The sequence below is a fragment of the Aythya ferina genome (genome assembly GCF_964211825.1).
Source record: "Aythya ferina genome assembly, chromosome: 7".
In the NCBI taxonomy this organism is placed as follows: Eukaryota; Metazoa; Chordata; class Aves; order Anseriformes; family Anatidae; genus Aythya; species Aythya ferina.
Genome location: NC_140302.1, coordinates 16,189,433 through 16,214,646, shown reverse-complemented (window position 1 = coordinate 16,214,646; position 25,214 = coordinate 16,189,433). Strand labels below are relative to the sequence as shown.

Below are 25,214 nucleotides of genomic sequence, written 5' to 3'. Positions count from 1 at the left end.
CGAGTGAGAAGGAAGAACTGTTTAACAGGTATAATGCAACACGAGGAACGGCACATTTCTGTGACAATGTCCAGTTCAAACACAACAGCCTGTGAGAGCTTACTGTTCTTGAAAAGTCCTTTTCAGATAAGGCATCTGTTTGTGAGCTAGGGCACTTTGCAAGAGTTGCTTCAACACAACAAGACCGACACCACCAGGCAATTTACATTTGTAAATAGAGGTCTGCAACTGTCAGATGTTTAGTTGCTGGTTTTGCAGTGCCCTCAGACAAGCCCTACACTTCTTGCTTCTATCTCTTCATTTGCAGGATGTTGATGGCACTTCTAAGCCCTATAAATCATGGACAGAGCTATGACTGGCAACTGGTCCATAAAGAATGAAGACTTGTTAACAGTCAGTGAAGTGATGCCAACTAACAGCCCCCGCAAAATTGCTCTGTTCTTGCTGTGGGTGTATTCATTTAGGCAATGAATATCAGTGTGTGGGATTAACCAGACAAACCTGTAGCCAGTGAGAAATGAATACTATGTAGGGTGTGCATCACTCTCAGCAATCCATGATTAATACTTGCTTCTACCAAACTTTATGCTTTTCATAAATTCCAGAATACCAAGCTCTGGTTTGCTCAGGTGTCTTTCTTTTTCTAACTTCAACACACTGGAGGTTGTGACTCCCCAGGTGATTTGCAAAGAACAAACAAGAAAAAAACTGGGACGGGGGGGGGGGGGCACGAATTAGTTTTTGTGTCGAACTTTAATGTGCATCCCCACTGCAAGCAGAATTGCATTGCTGTTTGTGGTTTAAAGTCCCCAGGGCAGTTTGCCACAGCCAAAGGAAATGTTTACTACAGCTGTGAGATGTTACGTGCTGTTGATTTTAATTGCTTTTCAAAATGTGAAGACACCTGTGATATTTGGAAGAGATGGGTGAGCTGCACTAATAAGCTCTGTTTTGAAGCAGATCTAGTTCACACTGTGCCATTCAGGCTTCTCTACAAAACCTTGCCAGTACCCTGGGGAGTTGGGAAGGAAAGGAAGGATCTTAGGCATGCCCTACCTGGCCAAAGAAGTGAACCTGGTTAACAGTTTATTTGGAACTGTATCAACAAAGGCCTGTGTCCTTTCTTGCAGGATTCTACAGCAAAAGCAGCAAGTGTTAACCACAGAGCTATGGAGATACTGCATTAACCCCCTATTTTGAGTAAAAGCAACGCTGAACATCAGATTTAGCAAAGGTTATTTGGTTCAAGTGGGAGCTGTCTTGAGAATTAGCAGTTTGATACTTATAGGACAAATAGGGAGCCAGAAATGCACCTTGGCGGAGGGTTTTGAAGGGCTCCTCAGATCTTTGGGAACGCTCCAGTTCCAGACTGATGTCCATCTGGAGGCTGTTCCCAAAAGGTTTTAGACCCTATTTCCGGCTGGTGATGAATGAAGCAAATTAATTACTTCTGCTGGACAACCGGTATTCTGGGATTTTGACTCACCTAGAAGTGGGTCAGATGTGCAGTGTGGGTGCTGATGACAGCTGGGTGGTCTTGAGTGATGGGAAATGGTGCAACTCTCTTCATCCAGCCCCTGGTAATCCAAGTGCGTAGGCCTCTTCCGGGGACTTGTGTAGAGTTTCATCCCCAAACATAGAGTGCTTTTCTCACCAGCATGAGCTGAGCCAAATAAGTGTCCTGTCAGATGGTCAGGAAGATTTGCTGCAGGAAAGCTGTACTCTGCAGACCCCACAGCCAGTTTTTTGTTTTGTTTTGTCTTCTTCAGCTGTGAGCAAACCTAGCAATAAAGTCAGACAAGACATAATCAAAGGAAACTAGTGGAAACTGGCAGATTCAAAAAGAGTAGCTGGAGCAAAGCTACTGCTATCATCCTGTCATTCCCAGATAACCAGCCGCTTTACGATAAAACAGGATGTAAATAGGATTTTTGATCGTGGCTCCCAGTTTCTAGTCCTCTATGACAGCTAGGAGTGACACCTTGTATGCAAGTTGCTCAGCTCAAGCTGGAGCACCTGGAGTTACATACCTACTTAGAAATACAAGATCTTCAGAAATGCTTAAGTAATTTCAAAGCAAGCTCCGGGTGTTCAGCATCTCTGGGGAAAAATATTAAAATAAAAATAGTCTGCTTTTATGTGCCAAATATTTCTTCTTGGATGGCTGATCTCACCCATTCTGGCTCACCTCTCCTTTGACCTCTCTGAGACCTATTTTCCTCCTCTAGATTATGAAAATAGTTATATCTTTCTCTGTAATTTGGCTGAACAATACAACGCAAATACTAGATAAGATTAATTGTTATCATCGTCACACAACAGGAATAGGCAAATCATTAATTTCACCATTTCTAAAGATATTGGCTTTCAAGCTGTTTTAATGACAGGCTATATGAAAAAAATACAGCCACTTGCACATACCTACCTTGCAGAAATTACAGCCAAAGCCACAGTCTTACTAACACGGGCATTATCTGTTAATAAACAGGCATTTAGGATTTCTTTGCATAAACAAATACAGGCAGGTCTGAGCAAACAGAGGCAAGTCCATGCCAGCCGACTTCACCACCCAGTCCCAGGTGCCCATGAACAAGAAGGGACTGTTGGCAAATTCTACCTGCCCAGGCCCTGAGCGCACCTCCCCTGCCCCGGGGTTTGGCTGCCTGTGCACGAGGCCCAGACTCAGCAGTAACCTGGCTCAGACTGCTGCGAGAAAGAGCTGAGGAACCGGGGCCTGGCCTGCTTTTGCTCGGGAAGTGCTGCAGCTGGAGCCCCCAGCCTTGGTCCTTGCCCAAGCTACGCTGAGGTGTGCCTGGTCTCACAACAGCCTCACCATCCTCCTGGCCTGACCTCAGCCATGCCTGGCCACTGCAGGGCACCAGGCCAGCAGGACGTGAGGATGATGCTGGTGACGGTCACTGTGCCTGCCGGTGCTGGCACAGCCCCTCTTGCCTCATGGTGACTGGATCTGAGATGAAAGAAAAAGGATCCCAAAGTGTTTATCTTGAACAAATACATGTGTCTGACTACTTTGGGTGAGCAGAGGTCACTTCATACTTATATGCCAGTTATGGCTCAGCTTAAAGTTATATTGTGAATCTATGCACATATTTATGCTTAGATGGATGGGTCTCCCAGAAACTCTACCCTTACAAGACAGCTGCCTACCTGATCCTCACAGGTGAACTGTCCATGTCTGGCAAATACACACAGAAGCTTTCCGTAATCTAAAATGGAGAGTGCTGAGTGCTTTCAGCACATGTATGCGACACCACCACAGAGCTAAGCTGGAGGGCTGCAAGGTCCACAGCGACGAAGTGACTACAACTCCCAACCCACTGAGTCCGAAACAAATTGGCCTTACCCATTCCACTGTGACAGCTCAGCATAATATACACACACCTTGGCTTTTGGGCCACATCCTCACCTTTGAATACTGGCCTGTCTTTACATTATGGACGGAGCGATACTAAGTAACACCAACCAACATTCACCTGCTGTCATCCAACCACAGTTACACACACTCAGGAGAGAAAGCAAAGTGTTAACTCCCTGTTGTGGCAAAGCATTGTATACTACAGAAGGAAAGTGTCTCAATAACAAGACACTTGTCATTATACTGCATGGAGGTAAGACCCAAAACAATCTAACAACATCTAATAATTCAGATGTAGACGCTTGGAAATGTTACTTCACTTAACTTGTACTTTCTGAGGGAGGGCAGGTCCTCCTTTTGTCTTATATTTGTACAGTAAATAGCACAACGGGGCTTTGATCTATTAGCAGTGCTCCTACTCCCTACAGCTATTCAGTAGTTAAGAGGTACTAGAAAATTGCTAATGCAACTGGCAGACAACCTCACTGGTTGTCACAGGGCACACTAAGGACTGTATAGGAAAAGATGAAAGCAGTGAAAGAAAGCAAGGTAGAGGTAGAAAGGACAGTTCTGTGCTCTGCCTACACCCTATGTAAGCTGAATAAAAAAGAAAGCTTATGAATAGTTGCTCTGTTTTAAAAGCCAGACATGAATTACCATGTTAACTTCTATTTTACCAAGTAATTGAACTTAAAACACAAGAAACAAACCAACAAAAACAACAACTCACACACAACAACATAAAACTAGTCTACCTCTTGGTAAATATAGTAATCCAGAATCACAACTGTACTGTATTAATAGAATAACCCAAAGCAAAATAAAAGTTATTTCAGGTCCATGAAATAGACTGAGATTATCTCAGCTAGTGCACAGTGATTCATTGCTGAGATTTTCAATATCGTTAGTTTTACTCCAATTTACTCATTTTCTCTATGCATACTTTTATAACACATTTTGGTGTTTATGAGGCCAAACATTTTATTTCCAGTGTCTTCTTGAATTAGTCATAGTTGAACGATGTGACCATTAAAAATGGATTACACTGCGTGGGGTTATTTCCACTATGTCTTCAGCCTGTGCCTAATAGTGCTGTTTTTCTTACTACAAAATATTTTGGTTTCCTTGAAGAAGTCCAGTGACAGAGATGAAAACAAAGATTAAATTATCCAAACACAGATGCTCAAAAGCAAACTTACGAGAAGTTCAATGTAAGGGTCCTTGGAAAAGCAATGCCTTAATCTGACGGTGAACAAATATTAAGAATATCAAGTTAAAGGGACAGTCTGCACCTCAGATTTGTCCCTGGTTGCTGCAGGAATCCACTTCATAAAATCCTGTTTCTAAAATGATTAATTTTCAGTCTGAATCAGTGACATGCTTTCTGTTTCATTTCGTCATTTGGAAAGGTGCTCCAGACCATTAGCTATGACCATCAGAGAACGCCCTTCATTTCCAGTCCAAACACACAACCAGGATACAGGCTGTACAGACTGTTCCAGGGGTTCTCCTAAGTGACATTTCTTGCATGAACAGCACCTACCATGCAATGCAAATGGGCCACGTACATCTTTTCCATCCAGTCATCTTTGTGAAATAAATGGTTCTTCAAATCACTTAAAACTGCATGTTACTCTCCACTCCTTCAGCGCTCAGCTCCCTAGAAACTCACCTGTACATACCCTTGTTTACTACCTTTTATTTCCTGAGATCCTCTAGTTCTGTCTCTGTATTTTTAGCTTTTTGCCTGAGAAAGCAGTCATCCCCCATGCAGCGTTAGCAGATTGACCAACTGTTTTCAAAGGAAGAAAGCCTCCTTCCAGCCTTTAGGCGTGCACTGGGCCTCCATCCGCCTCTCTCGCAGAGGAGTCTGCAGACAGCACAGCACGTGAACAGAGTTCAGCTGGGGGAGAGGACTTCAGCTCCAGACTGACACTTGTTGAGCCTGACAAAAAGGGGAATTCATCGCTAACACTTCTGACTGTTAACAGAATTTGCATTTACCTGCATTAAAAGATCCTGTTAAAAAGATGATTCAGGAAGTTAATTTGAATAAATTTGGTTGTCACCGAAAGTAATGAATGTCTCTCCAAAACTTTGCAAGTATCTTAGGGATATGCAAACCTTAAATTAGTGAGCCAGGAGCTTTAAATAATCTGACTGTAATAACGGTGCTAACAGCCAGCGTGTGAGTCAGTGGCAGAGATGGCAGTAAAATTGGGCTTTGCAACTCATTAATCAAGGGTCTCTCCAAGGCATGAAGTGGGCTTCTATAGCAAAGTAGCTTGTGTGTGTTAGCATGGTTGGAGAAGAGATGGGAAACCGTGCTGGTGACCTTTTGGTTACCTGTCAGGTCAAAAAGCAGGATGTCAGACTGGATAGATCAAACACTTTCACCTATGATAATGTTCCTATAAGCACATGAAATATATAGCTGCCTTAACAGATTCTGTAACAGACCAGACCTCTCATTACCTGGGCAACTCAAGTAGATGTGACGTTCATAACTAGGTATCTGTGAATTTCCCAGTTGATCAAAAGCAATCTCTTTTTTTTTTTTTTTTTTTTTTTTTTTTTTAATTAGCTCCTCAGTGTTCCCTTATTCTTGTCTTAACCTGAATTAAAGGAAAACCCCACTGACACATGAAAGCAGGAAAACAGGCACAACAGAAATCACAGCATTGCTTAATGAATTGGGAAAGGAATGAGAATACCCTGTCTTGTAGCTTGCTGTTTACAAGGTGCTTCCTTCAACACTACTTAGGGATGTGTACTTGCCCTGCTTTTCCAATTATCAGGCAAAAAGTAACCAGGGGGTAGATTCAAGCAGGAAGCTGATGAGAGCAATGTTAATGCCCACTGTGTGTATCTGGATAGGATTTGTGTCCCCTTGGTTTGTCTAATTATACGTTACATCGCCACTTACAGGTTATGTAAACCAGATTTAAAGAGACTGAATGTGTTTGCGCTTGAAATTGCAGCAGCTTCACTGAACAGGTTCAGCATTCAGCTAAGGCAACGCTTGCTCATTTTCTCCAGTACAGATATCCCACAATAAAGTAAAGCACCATAAATGTTAAAGGATTGAACACAGTGAGTGTTCTTTGCATACCCACCTCCTAGGGCACTTTCTGCCTTAGGAAGAGAAAAAAAAGAACTGAAAAATACCCTCACATTTCATTACACATTGAAGAATTTCAGTGACTCACTAGTGTTAAGAGCATGAGCCACAGGTGGTTGGACAAATGGCACGGTTGTTGGCATTCCTTCTCAAAGGCTGATACGCTATGAAAAATTACTTCCACTACAGTGGCTTCTGAATGCAATGCATGTTTCAGCAGCCTGTAACATGTCATTGGCTCTAAAGGAAGATCCTAACCCTCACCACAAATACAAGGTCTGGGGACAGGTGTAAGGATAAATTAGTTAAGTAAATAACATTTTAATTCAGCTGATCAGTTGAGCACAGAGATTGTGGTTTCTCTAGTCACTTACGCAAGCCACTGTCAGTAACAAAACTGGAATGCATGGCATGTGAATCAGCACAAACACATTCACCTTCACACTGACAGTTGTGTGGAAAGGTGTAAGCCTGCAGCCAGAGTTTCTAGTTAGCTGCAGATGAAAAGGAATTATCCATTGCATTTCTTATGAGGTTTCTTTCCCCTGTAACATTCAGGCCCGAATCTCAATTTCAGACAAAGCACAAGAAGCACTGATACGGCTGAGTCCCATTCCCTTACAATTTCATTAACAGTTTTCACAAACAAATCTGGGTCAGATTATCTGCAGCACCAGCTTCCTTTCCAGCAGAGCAGGAGTGGGAGCAGACCTGGTCTTCTGGTTGGCTTCCATCCACACAACAGATCAGAAGCTCCTAACATAGCTGGCATGTTACCAAGTGTTCAGCATATTACAATACGGTGCTATCTCTGTGTTCATGAAGCCCCAAACAAAATGCACTTGCAATATGCCTGTCTGTCCACCTTGAAGGTTAAATACTAGCTAGGGGAGGAAGGAGATAAGTCATCCTATAAAGGCTTCCTTTATAGGATGAGCAATAATTACAATGAAAGAAACATCATCCTGTTGAAAAGCAGTGTGAAAGGAAACATGGAACCATTTCCTCCTACTCCTGCCACACACTCACCACGCTATTCATTCCCAGGGCAAGTATTTGGCTGCAGCTCCTAGGAGGATACCATCAGTTACATGAAGAAGGGAGATCAGCTTCTACCGTTTTCTATGGAAATCATGCAAAAACTTGATAGAAACCAAACTGAAGGCAAAGAAAGATGTTTGCTAAGTCTGGACAGAGTTTCCAAAGATGTACCTGTGTGTTGGTGCTCTTTTTCCCAGCTCATGCTATAGGTACCAATGCCATAGACAGCAGAGATATACACAATCAAGGTATGGCAAGTTTTACCTATTATTTTTTTTATTATATTTACCTATATATTCAGGCCAGAGAATTGAGCAGGAAATGTACTGAGAACTGGCTGGAAGAAAGGCCATCTTCACGATTAAATCAAATGCTTCCCACCCCAAACATTTTGTTCAAGAGCTTCATGGCTGCAGAGGTCAACTTGCCTCGGAGAGGGAAGGTCATCGAGTAACTCACGGTTTGGAAAATTTACCTCCTGCATGTTGCTGGTTGCCAGGAAAACTCATTCTGACTCAGCCACAGCCACATGTATTGTTCTATGAAAAGATATGAATGGGTGGCCCTTAAAATCAGTTACAATTTTCTTGCAGTTTAGTAGATTTCTATCCAGCCCTGAAGAATTGTTCCTCTTTGCAGAGGATGCCTCCTTAGGCTCCCTGAATGGCTCTTGACCAAAAAACAATGTCGGGTGTCCTGCCTGGGAAAAAAAGCAGCAGAAACGCAGAAGCGGAGGTGACCTGGTAATGTGTCAGCAAGGAGTGGCAGGCCTGAAAAAGACAGTACAGAGCCAAAACGGGATACAGGCATACAATCAACGGCTAGCTTGCTAAATCAGTTCTGCCCTGCAGAGCTCCTTTTTACATCCTGTGCGGCAGGAGCCCTCAGGAAACACCACTTGACCTTCCTGCTGCTGATGCTCTGTGACTGATAATGCTGTTGATAAAACTGTCAGGTTACTTCATCAGAAGATCTGAAGAGGTCCCTCAATTGCTAACTTAGTTCTTATTTATTTCAGAAAATAAATCTTCTGACTGAAGATCTCCAGAGGTCAAAACAATTTACAAATGGAACAAAAACAAGCCTTAGAAGTGTGGACATTCAGACTGTCAAAAACATCTTCAGCTTTGCACATCTAAAAGATCTTCAGTCTTGGACAGCCACATATTTTTAATGCAGCCATTAGTCAAACTACACAGCATGCCTAGGTAAGTAAGCAAGGTAAATAACTAAATGTTACTTATTTATATGCCCACTAAATGGATATGAGCAGTGAGAAATCAAAAATTTCTGGCTTACCTGAAGCAACAAACAAGATAGTAGCAAACAGTTGGTGTCTAGATGATAACACTTTGCTACTTTGCTTGGAGATACTCCTTTAAGTTAACTAGAGGAACTCTTCAACCATGTCTCCAAAACCCTTCGTGCCACGTGTGTGTGACCTTCCTATCCCACACTGGCCAGGCTGGAAGCCAGGGGTTTCTTGCCACTGAATAAATCAAACTCTGCTACATTTCAAAAAAGTTATCTGCACGTCACAAGTTTCTGTCTTCATTATCTTCATGCTTCAAATAAAATTTTAAAAATCACATCCAGTGCAGATAGGTCCCTTGCATCTAATAACTTATCACTTCCCCTGGAGTCCATGCTCCAGCTGTTGACATCTGTCTACAGACGGGCCTGAGCATGCTGACTGCATTGAAAAGGCAGATGAAATGGCCAAGACACACCATATTCCTAGGAGACAGGGCTGCAGCCCTGACTGCAGGCTAGTGGATAGCAGACGTCGAAGAGGTACCTGCAAAAGCTGGATCGGAGAAGAGACCTAGAGCCCTTCTCTCTTACTGGCATGGGCACCAGGGCAGGACTGCCCAGATTTGGAGCCCAGCACCATTCCTGCTCTTTAAAAGCAAAAGCACTCAGACAAGTTTTTTTGCTGAGAATTTGCAGCTTGTTTTAATGTCCCCACAAACTATTTGGCAGCAGCACAAAGGTTTCTTCAGGCAGCTGTGGGATATTACTGAGCACTTCATATTCCGAGCAATGCAGAAATTCCCTAACCACTATTTAATTATGGGCTTTATTGAGGTCCAGTGACATTTGTGTATTTGAAGTGCTGCACCTTGTTTCTTAGATCTGATTGACACGCACCAGGAAAAAAACAACTTCTAGCCAAAGTTTTATCTACAAAGGCAGATTCTTTAACAGTGCCTCATACTTCATGGGGCTTTAGTCCACCCCCAGCCTGTTCGTTTGCCAGCCTGTGGAACATCCCCGTGCTCCAAATCTGCTTTTAGCTACAATTACAGCCCCGGCACTCAGTAAACTGGCTTGGCACTCTCAGAAGCAGAGCAGCTAAACATTGAGTCTTTTGTTCTCATCACCCAGTGAAAGAGAATGAAATTCCTGAGTGGATGATGTGATCTTATATGATCATCATTTATAATTTCTTCCTTTGTTTCCTGTCATGGATTTCCCTGGGAAAGAAACAAAGAAGCTTTCCCTGCCCGCTGTGTGATTTCCCTGCCCTTCTGCTGACAGGCCAGATTGCTGGTGCTGACTGGTGATAATATTACACTCCAAGCAAGAGGGAGAGGGGAAATGACCTGTCAGCACTCAAATAATAAAACTTGCGATGGCCACATTTCACTACCGATGACTTCTTTGTATTTCTGTCTTTACAAAGACATTTTCACACTGGAAAATCTTACTGAAATTTAAAAATACATGCAGGAATTAAAGGGTCTACCAACTTTTTGTTATGCAGGTGCTTCATGAAAGTATGCACTAAAATCACGGGATGACTCAGATGTCTGCAGAGACAAGCCCAGTTCTTCTCTTCTAAGTGGTAAGCACATTTACTGAGTACACCTTATGCATTAGCTGCAAGATAGGAGCTCTTCTATAAAACAGTTGTCAACTGATAACATTTTAAATAACCTGAGTGGCAAACATAGGTCTCTTTCAAATGCCCATTTTTTTCTGCTGCAAGTACCATTTCATGTTTCATGTCCCAGCAATGCAAAGATACAAGAACTACTTGAGAAGCTGCCGCAGTTTTCTGGTTCGGCACTATCTGTCCCTTCATGTACAGGTATTTTAGAAGATTTCAGGAATTCTGCTCAAGTTTTATATATGCACACAGAAAGATGAAATATTGTCTAAAAGAATTCTAGGAATTTTTCCAAAATCTCCACACAGATAAAAATCAGGAAAAAGGAGAAAGATTTTGTTATCGGACATCAGCGTATTAAGTAAAACTCGCAGTGCAGTATGTAACAGCCAAGCGATATTCTGGGCAAGTATGGGCATTACAACCTGCTGGTACAGTAGAAACTACAGACTGACTTTTCTACAGTGACTAAAACCCCTTGAGGCCTAATGTAACTTAACCTGCTTTTCTTAAGGAAGTATGTTCAACAGAGGTTTGGGCAATATTTTATTTTTCACACATGATGAATTAACCAGCAAAACATCCTGCCCTTTCTTACACAGATAAAAGGAACTGCATGATTTTCCATGTGAGATTTTCCTCTCAACAGAAGATAAAAAATAAATAAAAAAGAAAACAGAGCCAAACCCAATATAATCTCAGTTGAAAATATGATGTTTGGTAGAACACTCATCCTTACGGGAATTGAAATGGGATACCAACTTCTATCATTCTGGGGCAGTGAGACTTTGCATATCTGTTGTATCTGCAATTTATTTATTTTTTCATAACCCAAAATTCCGCAAGTGACTAGGATAACTTAAAAAGTCACTCATGACTCCTCGTCTTTCTGGCCTATAAAGGACTTTGGTTAAGAAAGGCACATATCTGAGACTCATGGCATTCCTAGAAAACAGATGCCCTGCAAGACATCAGGCATGGCCAGTGTTAACCCACTGCAAAATCTAACTCTGGACTGGGCCTATGCCTCACCTTTCTGTCCATGAAATGAAGACTTTTTAGAACAGAAAGCCTTCAAGGCAGGGATGGTGACTTGGCAAATATGCATAAATTCCAAGGCAGATTGGAAGCTTGATTTCTGCAATGGCCTCCAGGCAAAATCTCAAAGGGTAATGCAAGAGATGATAAACTTCACTGCAGCTTTCCTATAGAGAAGGATATGGGTGATGTCAGATCATTATCTGACTCTCTTGGCTGCTTGATGGCTACTACATTGCCTGCAAAGTGTTAAGTTAAATCTAATGATGGTACCTTCATATACACACCTTAAAAAAAAAAAAAAAAAAAAAGGAAAATATTTCATATAACTGATAGTACAATAGATATCAAAGGCCTCTGAGCAAACCAATCTCTATCAGGACAGTGCCACAGGATACACATTTGTTAACAGAATTTTTAAAGATCTGTCCAGCAGAACAGAAAAGGGGACACAAGAGCTGAATTTTTGCCTCCCGATGAGTAGGGATGCTTGGGCCTGCTTCAGTACAAAGGAAAATGCTAAGCACCAGGAATAACCTGCATACTGGCCTTTTATTGGTTTTGTTTGGCTGTTTGCTTTGGTTTGGTTTGTTTCTTATATGACTCCCATTCTCTAGATGCTTAAGTATTATTTAGTTTTCCAGTTCCTAGTATCATCAAAAGACCATAGCCTTTCCAAACAAGTCATTTAGAAGAAGCAGAGTGACGCTGGAAGAACAATGATTGCTTAAACTATAGGCTGGAGACCCCTTCAAAACACAGTTGTACCCAGAAAGAAGAAATGACTGGCAGACTGCCATTCAAATAACTAGATCTGGATAGGCCCAAAAGAAAGGGCCAGTCCTGAGTAACAACTACTCTAACATACATATTTGTCATACAAAAGGATTTCCTTTTATTTTCTATGACTGTAATACTGCTTCTTCTAAACACCCGAATGAGCAGGTGGAGTGATTCTGGTGTAAGGCAATGTATGGAAACTATTTTGGTGTTCCAGTTAAAAATAAATGTGCTATATTATTTTTAACTCCATGGATGTAAATAAAGCCTTCAAATTCTCACCTTCAAAACAGATACGGCATCCTCTTAAATACAAGGAATCAAGAACTGTTAAGCAGATAATGATCTGAACATGAATGTGCTCGTAGCAGCAAAACCAGTTTCTATAGGGAGATGGACATCTGTGGGTGCTGCCTTTGAATATTGTAACTTTCATGCAATTGCTAATATGGGAGCCTCCTCGCCCTCTGGTAGCTCCCTGAAAACAGATGTCATTGATATTCGGATACTTGGTTGATTTTTCATTTCTAGTTTAAGATATCTCTCCTTGTTCAAATCTGGGCTGAAAGATGATAGAAGCCTTGCTCTGGGAGACTCCATTCTGACTGGGTATCATATCCACATACATACCTCTGTTGCTGTTTCTGTTTCTTCTTAAGCTTTGAAAGTATTAATGAGAAGATGAAGTGCTGTGCCCTACCCAAATCCCAAAGAGTTCACATTCTGAATAAGAAAACAAAAACAAACCAAAACAAAAGTAAAGTACTTTTAAAAAGTAAAGCAGAAGAAAGGACTGGCAGCTCAGTTTGATATATGAGAATCAAGTAGAAGAGACTAAAGGTCAGCCTATTTTCTTAATAACACCTTTTTGGTGCATATGCACAGCAAGATTTTCAGAGGTAGCCGGACTAGTTAAATTCCTGAAGTTCTCAGTGAAGGAGGATTATCTGCAGGCAGGGTCACATTCCAACACAGTTCCTCTACATCCAGAACCGGAGGCCAGACCTCGGACAGGTTAAAATCAGGTGAGACCTCTTGTGCCTGTGACTACCAGGAGCTTAATACAGCAACCAGCTTCAGAGGCAACTGTGTGGTGCCAAGACTGGCTTATTCCATACAGCAAATACTTTGGCTGCACTAAACCAATACCCCTTGCAGGAGAGCACCCCTTTCTTCCTGGAGGAGGCACAGCATCTCCCCTCCTCAGGCTTTGGTGACCTGCAGTTGTACAATCACAAAGCATTTGTCCCCCCGTGTGTTACAGCATTGTTGCTATAGGCTAGCTATTCAAATCAATATGCAGTCCAAAAGGGGACCAGCAGAAACAAAAATCTGTTTTCTGGCTATTTTGATGCATGTTCAGTTCAAGCTGCAGTCGTCCCAGATTCACAAGGGAAAGTACTCCAGAATCTCTTGAAACTCTTCAGCTTCCAAGTATCTGTCTTCTTTGTCACTTTATTTCTTGCATCTTCTTATCCCCAACCCTCTGCATAAACTGGGCATTAGTTCCAGCCACAGCTCTACAATTGTGGCTGAGCCTGACTGCCTTGACACCTTGCAAGAAGTCAGTGGGATAGTCTGCCTGCCTCTTCTCAGCACGCTCAGCTCTCTGCACCACACCACCCATTAGCTCTGTTTCCCATTGACTAACTTGCCTTATATTTAGCAGCAGCACATCTCATGATGTTTCAGAATGTCCTCAGGTAAACTTACTAACTCTTCTGTCAAAGCCATGAGTCAAACCAGACAGCTTTAATTGTCTCACACAGCAAAACAAGTGTGATAACACACATCTAATACCTGTGTATTAGGTGAGACAGCCACACCCACCTTAACATAACTGCTTGTTTGTGCCTTTTTCAACCAAACAGCCAATAGTACTCCAAGAATCAGAAAAAAAAAAAAAAAAAAAAAAAAAGGAATTGATGTTTCCACTCCAAGCTGAAATACTCCATACTGCAAAGAGAAAGTGAATTACAAGGCCATTTATTTAATTACACCTCTGGACACAGGGCATACAGCCTAAAAGTCAGAATTAACTTCACATTGCTAGAGTCTTTTCCACAGACAGCATTGGCAGAAGAGCTGCAATCCCAACACGTTGCCATGATACATTAGGAGAGAAGCTGAGATTCCTGTCTGGTTTCCATTATGTTACCCTGGTCTCCTCTCCCCACAGCCCTGTAACCTCAGAAGAGCAGGTGTAAAACTGTAGGACATTACACAGAAGTACAGGAAGATGGACTGCCTCTTCGCTCCTGGATGTGGATTCCATCCCATTTTTTTCCCTGCACTAGACTTTACTTGTTTATGTGACTGAGAGAGGGGGGGCTTCACAAAAGGCAGGACACATGGGGTGCAGTAGACTGGAGAAGCACAATGAAGTATCTGTGGGCCAAGATCAAGGATAAGGCCATTTCCCTCCTTGATGGATCAGTACCTCCTGCAACCTAGTTCCAGATAGTCCACAGGAAGCTGGCTGGTGTGTCTATATCCGAACTGAACTCTGTAAAAGACAGATTGAGTAGCTTTTTGCAAACCACTGTCTTGTTTCATGAATGTGTCAGTGAGCTCTGCTTTCATTGAAGCCCACTTTCAATCTTTCCAAAGATCTCTCCATCCCTCCAGTCCCAAGAGAAGATGAGGGTGCACCCTACTTTGCTCAAGTTCTGGGGATGCCTCCAGATTCACAGTGCACACAGAGCCTTTGAGGAATCCTTCCTGAAAGCTCGCACTAACTACCCAATCATTAACTCCTCTCACCTAGATGTGGGGCATATCTGCAGTAACATGTGTTCATTTATTTTTATGTCCTTTCCTGTTTTACTCATAACTTTCAAAAACGTTTCTGAAAGCTTTAGCATCTCCTTTCTGTGCCTACCTTAACGGAGACTGACGTGTGATGCTCAAACAGGAAAAAATCCCCTCCTAAGACCAAGGCATGTTTTCACAATCACTGTCTGCCTGACAGGGCTGTTGGGAAACATCTCGGCTACAGCATGCGCAATTGCTCTGTAAGACCTGGCTAAGCCCCTGCTTTCTCTAACGCGTTATTAAGTCTGCCATAACTGTAAAAGGGAAAAAGCTGAACAGGAAAGGCAGACATGACCAGTTCCTTCCTCAGACAGTCTCATCAGCTTCAGTTCTGCCACTCTGAGCCACCAATGGCAATGGGAAAGGGAACTGCGGGGAAGTAAGCTGGGGCAATGAGCTGTTTACTTACAACGTACATGTTGCAGAACAAGACATAGGCCCAGGCAAGTCAGAGCACCACTCAAGCCCATGAACAGCAACTGGGTGTAGCCAAAGCCCCAAAGCAGCAGCAGGCAGGTGACCACAGAATCACCTGCACAATGTGGAGTAAGGTTACAGATTACTTCCTAGCTCACATGATTTACCAGGACAGCCTATGCAGGCTGATTAGGACCAACTTCTGCTTCTCTTCTGTTGCTGCTTTTCATTACCTCCTTTGTCAGTAAGTGTAACAAGAAGTAATATTTCAAGTCCACTTTTATACTCATTTTTTTTCAAACTAGAAAGAAGTGTCTCATCTTTAACATGCCATGTCTCACTCTCAAGCAAAACTCAGAATGAGTCTAGAAAGCCACAGATAAGCTACAAAATTCTGCCCATCTATTGTTGCTCCTACCAACAGAGAATGGATGTGTTTCTGTAACTTCGTGTTGCTTTTTACCCAGCTGCAAGAGAACAGCTCTGTCCTCAGTAGCTCGCTACTGGGCACACACACTAACAGCGTTGTGAGTGCCTGAATTGATTCATAGGTAAAGAACATCTAACCCATAATTTCTAGCTTACACTATTACAGGACTCTCCTAAGACATATTTTCCATAGGCCATAATCTTAGAGTCATGGGACAACTGGGGAATTGGGCTGTATACTCCCGAGTTACTTGATACAGCTTTTCTTGCAAGTGTCCTTCGGCTTCCTTAGCATCCTCCTTTAAGAGTCTGGAATTAAAACACTCAGCTCCTGATTTCAGTTTTGCTTCCCTGTCTACCAGCGTGCTTCAGCACTTCCTGCACTTACCACATCAGGAAGAGGATTAGCTATGCAACGTGTGATGGCACATGTTATCAAGAGGATGAAGCAAACCTCTGTTCACATCAAAGCCTAGAGTTCTCCGGTCAGACACATCCCTAGCCCAGTTGCCTAAGATGACATATATCTCAGTACCTTCAGCAAGGGACCAAAGAAGCAGGGCAAGAAGATACAGAGCATGTGGTTATGAGAAGTTCAGCTTTTCTCATCTGATTCTTTCATCTCCAGCAGAAGCCACAGCAGTGGCTACAAATAACTTGTTTACTGTCAAAAGAAACAGCAATAATAACCTCAGCCGTCACCTCCCCAGCTTGATGGCAGTGTAAGAAATACTTCTATCAATGGTTCTGCTACCTTGAGAGGGAGTCAAAGAAGCTTCAGTACTGGGATGCTTTTCTGTTAGCTACAGTAAGAGATGCTGTTTGTCCTGGTAAAAAACAAACAAACAAAAAAACTTACCAAGTGAATTAACACACAAGGCAGCATTTTTTTTTTTTCTCCACACAGATCACCTGACTTTGAAATAATCTGTAGATACTCCATAGAATGTTTTTACTAAGCAGGCCAATGTTAAGCTAAAACAAACCAGACTGAACTTGGAAATCCATTTATTGCTTCTATTTTCTGCCATCTATTTGCTTGTTCACAGGAAGGAAAATATGAACAGGACTCCAGCGGTATCTGATGTGCTTCTGAAACCACTTGGTAATGACCACAAGTAGTCCAGCTGGTAACTCACAGAGTTCCCCTCCATTTCAAAGGACCTGAGTTTTAATGAACCAAAACACAGATCCAAAGACTGAGACTTGGATTTTGCTTTGACATACTCATATGTACAATGCATCCACCCGTAAAGGAAATTAATTTCATCCATATGTGCAAGCCTAGAAGAAAGCACCCTGCATAGTTTGCTTTGTTAGCTAATCCAGCCAGAGGAAAAACTTGCCTGGAGGACCATGCCAGCAGTTTGCTGAACAAAGACTGTATTCCAGGTAAGTCCACAGCATGATTCTGGTTAAACCCCTGACAAATACTCTGCAGGGTAACTTCGATTCGTAAAATATGTTCTGACTACGATGGTTCATCATGAACCCAGTTCTTTGCTGGATTCCCAGCTCTATGTCAGAGCTGAGAACATCCAGTGCGTAACTGGACTTTCCTCTTCCAAAAGTTTGGTGTATTTTGGACCAGAAAATACTCATTAAAGGTCACTTTCATAAGCATGAGGAAAAATGCTTGAACCTTGTATAACTCCGGGTTATAAAACAGTTTTGTGGCTTGCAATCATAATGGTTATTTCTATTTTTGTTGCCACATGACAGATGCCAGTCCAGCTGGCCTGCTCTCCGTTCAGACACAGCCTCCCCTTGCTCAGTGCCAACAGGGGGACATGAGAAATACAGAGGAGCAGAATATTGTAGGAAATAAATCTGCTGTGAGCTGGATACTTTCGTCCCCCAGGTCTGCACAGCACTATGTGAATGAGAGAAATCCAGATAATGCCTTTATGCAAGGGAACATAAGCAGTGCAAAGTTGCAGAAGAGGCTCTGACCTCTTCTGCACTGGAATAATTTTTTTCTGTATATAAAAACAGTGAATGAGTCAGAAATGAGGAGAGAGAATATGGGAAAAAGGAGAGTCATGTTTCAGAGCAGGAAAAGGATAGGGAAGGAGCAAAGTGTAGACCTCAACAGTTAGTCCAGCTGTCCCTGTCACACTACTGCACAAGCAGCACAAGCTGAAATGGTTTCCTGCAGCACACCGCTACTCCAGCCAGCTGACTGCCAGAAGGGCAGCCTGACAGCATTTGAGTGAACAGCAAAATTACAGCCCCAAACTTGTTGTAAAAAGGAGCAAATCCTTGATCACTGCTTGTGAGTTATCCTAGCCTGCCTCACCCTTCCTTGTTTCATGTGGCCTCGAGATTCTGGCAAGGAAATTCCAGAAATGAAAGTCACATTTCCCATCCTATCAAGTATTGTAGCATACCCAAAGCCCAGGTATGACCTTTTGCACATTGTTCTGTATATAAGAACATTTATTTATAAATGAGAATCTGTTTCTACTCACCCCTTGTAAACTGGAAAATGAAATCTTTGTCTAAGTGTTTTTCTTCTGCCATACATTTACAGTAGCTTATTATTGCAGACCAGCAGGCAAGTGCTGAGCTGTGAACATTGGTTTGCCATTGTCTGAATGGTCACAAAGTGCTGAGTTTTTCTCAGAAAAGATTTTTACTTCAAAGTTTCTCAGAAAGATCTGAGTTGTTTGCACAGGTTTGCTATTCTGGAGTTGCTTACAAGTGCTGAACTCTGGAAGATGTGCTTGTTATTGCATGAAAGATCTTAAGTACTAGAGGGGTTTTGTTTGTTTGTTTTTTTCTCCAAGTACCAAGAATCAATTGTACTGGAAAAAAACAAAACAATTAACAATTAACATATCCCTAAAACAAACTAATGCCTTATTTGTTTCGTTCTCCGCTTTCTTTTGGCTAACATAGGAACTGCAAAACATTCCATTTAAGTTGCTAGGCAGGGTAAAAGATTGGGATTATAAATAGTAATTACATGTTAAGTCTTCAGTGAAGAATTTCTTAACCTACCTACAATTCTTAGTAAGAATTGAATCTAATTATCTCTTATAAATTTTATTTCTTTAGTATTACTTCAGATATCTTATTACATCATGAAAAGTTTCCCACTCTAAAAAAAAAAAAAAAAGTAAGATTCAGCACCCCTCATAAACTGTTACGTATATCAACAAGCACAAACTCTGATTTACTCATTTTTAACATCCTCCAGATAAAATGTGAAATAGAATAGGAACATACAGATGAGAAGCTACATTTTGGATCTTATGAACATAGGAGATATTAATAGAGACAACAGTTTTTGCAGGAACTGTGTGCTCTGCCTTAAGGCATTTGAATTCAATTTGGATATTTAAATCCCCAATATGCATGTCAATCTCCCCTTTAAATAAGAAAACAGCCTAAGTATCATTTATCTCAAGTGTAACTACATTAAGCAACAAAACTAAAACTGAAAAGGAGCCAAGCATTCCCATGGCAAAGTTCTTAAATTTTATTTTTTCAAATATTTTATTAAAGAGGGTTTGAACTTATTGCTTCATAATGTACTGACGCCTGCCTGTGTCCTGCCTTACACACGGCCACATGCTCTCAAAGGGATATTTTAGAAATATGGATGCTGAGCTATCCCTGATATACACAAAAACCATAGTCATAGCTCACTGGTAAACCTCAGAAGCTAGAATTTTATTATTTTCTTTAGCAGAAGTTGGTTGTTCTGTATTTCCTTGCACTACATAACCTGAGGATTTTCCATCTAAAGATGTCATAATGTTGTTAACAAGAAATTGCTGCCTCTGTCCTGTTTTCAATTACTGTACAGTTGGAATCAATTATTATGACATCTGGTTGCACCAATCTGTGTGATTCACTGAGTTCACTGTCTAGCAATTTGGTGGTCAAGCACTGAAGAGCTAGTGTGTAAATGGGCACCACACCATCACATTCACCCTTCAGCTGTTTTTGCAGCTATACTTTTCTGCTGCTGCTTCTTTTCTGCAAGCTGCTTCTTTCAAGTGGACCGTCTTATTTCTTTTTCCTCTCTCATACAAATTGCTGTGCAGCTTCTGGTACGCTGCCTCTTCAGTGCATACATCTTCACCATACATTTTCACGTAGTTCCATGAAAATGTGAAAAAACAGAAGCAAGCAATGTTGATCACCCTAGTCTTTCCATAGTATCTTTGTAACAGAATTTGTCCAGTTCCTAGTGAGATGTGAGCTTGGATATGAGTAAAATGATGTAACCAACATTTCATACCAACCTCCTAGTTTACATAAAACTTATGCCGAGTCCAAACATACTTCTCCAACTGAAAAATATTTTTGCATCATTTTAGAAATACTTACAAGAGGAAACTAGTTAAAGGGGAAACTGAGCTGGATGAAGATCTTCTTGGATAAGTCTGCCATTTAAATAGCTGGCCTAGGATGCTCCCTCCCTCATTGTACAGCTGGTTGACTTGCAACAGTACATCCTGCCTGACAGCTTCATCTGGCTGCGTCTGTAACTGTCCATACCTTGGGCATTGGCTACTGTCGGTAGTGATAGAGCACTGGCCAGTATCATCAGGACTGTAACGATTCTGTGGCTGCTGGCAACAGTCTCTGCTTTTAAGGTCGCACGGCATCTCATTTAACTTCAGCCCGTGGAGCAACTCGCAAGGACAGGCTGTGTGCTCCCACCACCCAGGGCCACGTCCCTCATTTTGGTGTTGTGAAGCTGACGGTCAGAGCATACCCTCTCCCTCCATGCTGGCAGAGGAAAATCTGGCCCTGCTTTTACAATCCCGTGCACCACAACTAGGTCAGTGAATCACATTGGTGATTCACTGTGGTGTCTGTTGATTTTAAGCGCCTTGTTGGATGCCTGCTCTTCAGAAACTTTGCTGCAGAGCCCGGGACTTCAGGAAACATATTTATGGGAATGTTGGGAGGGTTGAATTTGAATTTTGATTTACACAAAATTCATCAAAATCCATGGAAAAGCAGACTCACCCACGTCAATTCATCCTCTGTCGCTACTGACTGATGCCCAAGGGAGGAAGCCAGGTCACCAGTTCAAGTCTGCAATTTTCAGTTGGCAAGAGCCTGCATCATTACTTTATCATGACATGGCATGACCCTGCTGTAATGTTTCACATGCTGTACCAATCAGGAGCACCCCCCCCATGACTATAGGGGGCAAAATTCTCACCTCAAATGCTTTGAAAAAAAGATTTTGCTCAATGAAAAACGTAATTTGAAAAACACAAGAAATCATAAGACACACAAAATATTACCTGAATTTATGCTTTAAGCCTTTTCCCAGTAATCAGTAATGTAAGAAAAATATGATTCCTCACTGGCCAATATACCAAGAAACCTTGAAGTAATATATCAACCTCAAGTCTTTCCATCAAATTGTGAAATTTGGCACTAGTGAAGAAGTGGAGGGTGGCTTGCTGCACCCTCATAGTTAGCTCATAGCAGTATCCAGCCAGGAGAGGAGGTTGAGTTACTACACAGACTCCTTTGGGCCCACTTTGTGACAGGCTGTCTACATATCAACTCAAATGTTTCCATGGTTTTATTAAATGTGGCCAAACTTCGCGCCTCTGAGCCAGCACGAACTCAAACTTCTTGGTTTCATTTTTCTTCCTTTCTTTTTTTTTTTTTTTTTTCTTTCCCCTGTCCTCTTCTTCATGTTAACTTTCATAATTTCTGAAATTATTTTTTTTTTTCCTCCCTTCGATTGTTCTCTGGGTCTGTGTTTCTGTGATGGGGGTGGAGGGGCGTAGTGGGCAATATGCTGGGCAGCTACTTTGGGGGATTCTTCAAATGCTGTGTGCTCAGCCTCAGGAGAAATGAGTAGCTTGCATGACACAACAGTGACATTTAATTGCATCGGCTCCTCTCCCAGGAGCATAGTGCTGTGTGACGGGGTTTGGGAGCAGAAAGTGGAAGGGGGATTTCTTTCAGGCTTAAGCCAGGGCCAGAAAGAAATTTGTCTGCATCCATACTTCAGGAAAATGAGCATGTGCTCAAATGGTGCATAAAGGAACCCCTTCAGCTTATGTTCTCATGCAAGTAAGAAATGTGACATGTTGAGAAGGTAACAACAGAAAAGGGGATCTATGAGCAACATGGTGAATTAGAACCCAAATTTTGCCAGGAAGAGAGCAGTTGTGACCTGCCCGCTGCAGCCCTGACTGCTGTCCCCAAACTCTGCTAGCCGAACTTGTGACAGACACATCACTTCCTCTACAGACCACTTCCACTTATTAACAACAGGAAATTGTCTCTGAACGACATGTGTGGGTGCTCGATGAGCCAGCTCTGGTGGACTGTAGGAAGGCTCACTGCTCAGAGCTCTTCCCTTAGTGCTCTGCTGTGCTGGTTCGTTTGGTTTGACCACTGAGAAGGTCTCAGCGTGTCTTCTTCCCACTGCAAATAACCAGCACTAAGACAGGCCTATCACTGCAACATTCACCTGGAGAAAGAGTAAAAAGCCCTCCAAACAATTAAAATGCAACTTCTGTATCTATGTTCCTTTGGACTCCTTTGGAGCTAAACTGAACCTACCCGAATCAGTAACGGGTTCTCTCTGTGTGCCCCCGTGGCACTGTTACTACGGGGCTAGCACGTCATTAACACGTCCATGCAACAGGTCTGAGGCAATGTCTGCAGAACACGGATTCCTCTCAGGAGCGCACTGATGTCACAGCCAATGACCAGTAGTGCCTAGATGATGGCTGGGATGACAAAACTTAGGTCAAACAAATTTGGTACGTTCTCTTGATAAATCTAACAGACGTGTATATGGGAGGAGGCACGGTCCCTTAAAGGGCGTGTTCCCTAAACCTTAGCCCAAAGCTATTTACCAGCAGTGAAATAATGAAGCAATTACTTCGAAGACCAACCACCACCTACATCACAACTCACAGCCTAACATTGCATCTGACAGCTGCATTTCTATTACAATAGCTTGCTTTTACTGCCTGGATTATCTTGGCCAGGATCTGATTCAAGCCATAGAGAAAAAAAAATAAAATTTTGTAATGTTACCAGTGCATTATTAGGAAATGCTCTCAGGGAATGTGGAGGGGGCTCAGATGTGAACTGACACCTTCTCCCCATTTCTGTGGAAAGAATTGTAAGCCTCTAAGGAGATCAATCACACAATGGTAATAGCAAAAAATAGAGAATATTGTGAAAAGATGTTGGGGTAATATACAGAAACAAGGCAGTGATGATCCCATGTCTGTTCTCAAAAGGAAGAATGTCTGGAAAGCAGTACGCAGGTTTTTGAATAGGAGTTATGAAATAAAAACTTGAATATGGATATGAATATAAGACTTAAGATAAACTTTAAGTTTTCTAGGTGGAGTACAAACTATTCATCCTCATTATTTGATAATGACTGAAGAAGGTCAGATTGCTTATATTCCCAACCATCCTCTCCAAGAAGAATTGGAAAATCTACATTTCCCAAGAATGGGAACAGGCTAAGCAAACAGGATGGTTTCCTCCTAATGCTCTTTCATCCTCCCTGCATTTTCAGCTTTGTCCTGTGCAGCTGCTCTGTACTTAACAGTACCTCCTTCATCATCTAATTACATGCTGCACAAGGGGCTGCAGCTAACATAATGTCTTTTTAGGGCAGCATCTGTTCCTAAGTACACCTGGTTTGAGTTCATCACAGAAATCCATTCTGCTCCAGGTAAGTCTAAAGACTGCTAACAAGAGCTAACAACTTTATCAAGACCAAATTACATGAAATCATGTTCACTCCTCGGTGAACGAGCGATACTGACCTCTCCAAGGAGAGGTAATAGATTTGCTTCTGGCACAATCCTATATGGGATTCTTACAGGGAAACCAGTGGAATACAGTTTAGTTGGAATTGCAATAGGGTAGTCCTTCCATATGAAAAAGCATACATAGAGTGTTCGTTTCTGTTTTGCTGGCAAATGCAGAACCCATTTCAGCCAGCTACTACAGGCCTGGAACTAGCCAATGTTTTCACTATCAATTTGGATGCTATAGTGGACATGACAATTGTAACAACTGTCAGTGCAAAGCTGGCAGGAACTACAAGCACTCTGCAGAGGACAAGATGTAAAAATGATTTTGATTTGGTTGAACAAAAAGTTCAAAGCCGTAAGATGAAATTCAAGGTGAAGAGCAAATCACCACCCTTGAGAATGGAAGCACACAAATGCAAAATGAAGAATAATTGCTTACTAGAACAGGGCAGTGGCACATTTGGGCAAAATGCACACACGCTGAATAAGTACTAACAGTGTGATGGCTTCAGAAAAAGTAAATCTCAGCTTATGCCAAATTATCAGTTTTATTGCTGCTTAGAGAAGGGAGGTGAAACCCTATTCTGGGTGCTGATGAAGGGTATGGTATTGCTTTAAAGAAACTAAACAAATGCATTAGACAAACTGGAGAGAGTTGAGAGAAGGGTAATATGAATGATAAATCTACTAGAAAAGTAAAGGCTGAAGAAATTTGAATAACACTGCTATATTAAGGAAGAACCTCTCAAAGAAGTTAACTGGGGAGGTTTTAAGTCCCATTCACTAGAATTTGAACACAAATATGTCTCAGGGATTTCTAACAATTTATATCTGTTTAGAACTAATCCTACCTCAGTGAGGAGACCACATGACCTGTCAAGTTCCCTTTCATTTTCATATTTCTGGGATCTCTTCAGTCATAAAGGAAAATATAAGCACTTAACTATGACTTGCTTAACTGAGGCAGATAGGCTAGACTGAAGCGGGAGAGAACCCAGGTCAGGAGATTTTAAATTCTCTGCTTTAAGCAACACCCCTTCTTCCCTCTATGTACACAGCACTAAGCAAATTGATACCCGTTCCTGAAACTCTTGGGGAAATTCCAAGCTTCCTCATCCTTTTTAAACACCACACATGAAGTGCTAAGATGGATAACGTAATGTGAGCAAACATCAACTGAGCCATGCAACAGTTATGACAGCAACTCTAAGTAGTCTCACATTTTTATGGGGTTTATGGGAATGTGAGGCTGCCTTTGTCTGCAAAGGATACCTATTCCTTTGTGGTAGGCGTAAACCTGTGAAAGAATACATGTGAGTGCTCTTTGTCCTGCTTCAATCAACATTTATGACAGCCATGTCAGCAGTGACAGCACAGAGCCATACCTGAATTACCCGTGGCCATGGAGGCAGCTCTTTGGACTCTCAGTCACCTGTAGCAGAGCCTCTGCAGGCTGGCCTGCATGATAGAGGAGGAGCAGATTTCTTGGCACACTAAATGTTCTCCAGCACAAACCTAAGAAACCTG

The 25,214-nt window shown here is 42.0% G+C and overlaps 1 long non-coding RNA gene across 1 annotated transcript in view; it reads right to left on the bottom strand.

Annotated features, from left to right (window-relative positions):
- Positions 1–858: 858 nt before the first annotated feature.
- Positions 859–25,214, bottom strand: part of LOC311439334 — a 50,261-nt gene continuing 25,905 nt past the window's right edge. The window contains exon 3 of the long non-coding RNA XR_014694665.1: positions 859–1,781. This is a non-coding gene — a long non-coding RNA (uncharacterized lncRNA). The remainder of the gene's footprint in view (positions 1,782–25,214) is intronic.